This window comes from Lucilia cuprina, chromosome 3 (assembly GCF_022045245.1).
Source record: "Lucilia cuprina isolate Lc7/37 chromosome 3, ASM2204524v1, whole genome shotgun sequence".
Taxonomy (NCBI): domain Eukaryota; kingdom Metazoa; phylum Arthropoda; class Insecta; order Diptera; family Calliphoridae; genus Lucilia; species Lucilia cuprina.
The window spans coordinates 17,997,091-17,998,265 of record NC_060951.1 but is presented as its reverse complement, the minus strand read 5'-3'; the positions used below and the strand labels follow the sequence as shown (position 1 = coordinate 17,998,265).

General features: G+C 31.4%; 1 protein-coding gene across 1 annotated transcript in view; it reads right to left on the bottom strand.

Annotated features, from left to right (window-relative positions):
- LOC124418963 overlaps window positions 1-1,175 on the bottom strand; it is a 5,072-nt gene that overhangs the window by 998 nt on the left and 2,899 nt on the right. The window lies entirely within an intron of this gene.

Genomic DNA, 1,175 nt, shown 5'->3' with positions numbered 1-1,175 from the left:
ATCTAACATAGCTGAAATGTTATGTCCAATCCATGACATGTTAAATGACGCTATTAAGAACAAAGTTAAGGTATTGACTTGGTTTGATAAGGCAGAAGAATCATTTAGAAAAATAAAACATAGTTTTTCATTAAAAGTAATGCTCAATCACTTTCACAATGACGCAACTTTATCATTAATGGTAGATGCTACAAATATAGCAATAGGCGGAGTTTTACAACAGAAAGTTGGGGATATAATTGAACCATTCGCATTTTATTCAAAAAAACTTTCACCAACTGAGATTAAATACAGCTCATTTGATAAGGAATTACTAGCAATTTATTTGAATATAAAACACTTCAGACATATGTTGGAGGGAAGATCTTTTATTGTATATACAGATCACAAACCATTAACGCAAGTAATTAACTCTCAAGTTGAACGAAGCCCACGACAAACACGGCATTTAGAATATATCGCACAGTTTACGACGGATATACGTTATATCAAAGGAGATAATAATGTAGTCGCAGATGCTCTTTCCAGAATTCCTGAAATAGAGTCAATCGAAGCTGATAATTTTAGTGTGGTTAGATCATCAAAAGAACAAGAAACAGATTTAGATTTACAGAAAATATTAAGTAATAATAACAATTTGCACAAATTAAGGAAAATTTTCATGCCAACACGTAATGTCTTTATTTGGTGCGAAGAATTAGAGCATAAACCACGACCATACATTCCACAAAATTTAAGAAGGGAGATTTTTGATAAATTACATAATATTTCACACCCAGGTGCAAGAGCTTCCAGAAGGTTAATTACGTCTCGTTATTTCTGGCCATCAATGAAAAAAATATAAATCAATGGGTTTCAAATTGTTTAAATTGTCAAAGTTCTAAAGTACATAGACATGTTAAAACAAAAATTGAAAAGATTCCAATACCCGAAGGAAGATTTTCACATATACATATTGATATCGTTGGTCCATTACCTGTATCAAATGGTTTTCGATACATATTAACAATAATCGATAGAACTTCACGTTGGCCGGAAGCATATCCGTTGAAGGATATTACAGCTATGAATGTAGCTTATAAATTTATTAATGAATATGTTTCAAGATTTGGAGTACCTAATCAGATAACTAGTGATCAAGGTACACAATTTACTTCCGCAATATTTAAAGAAGT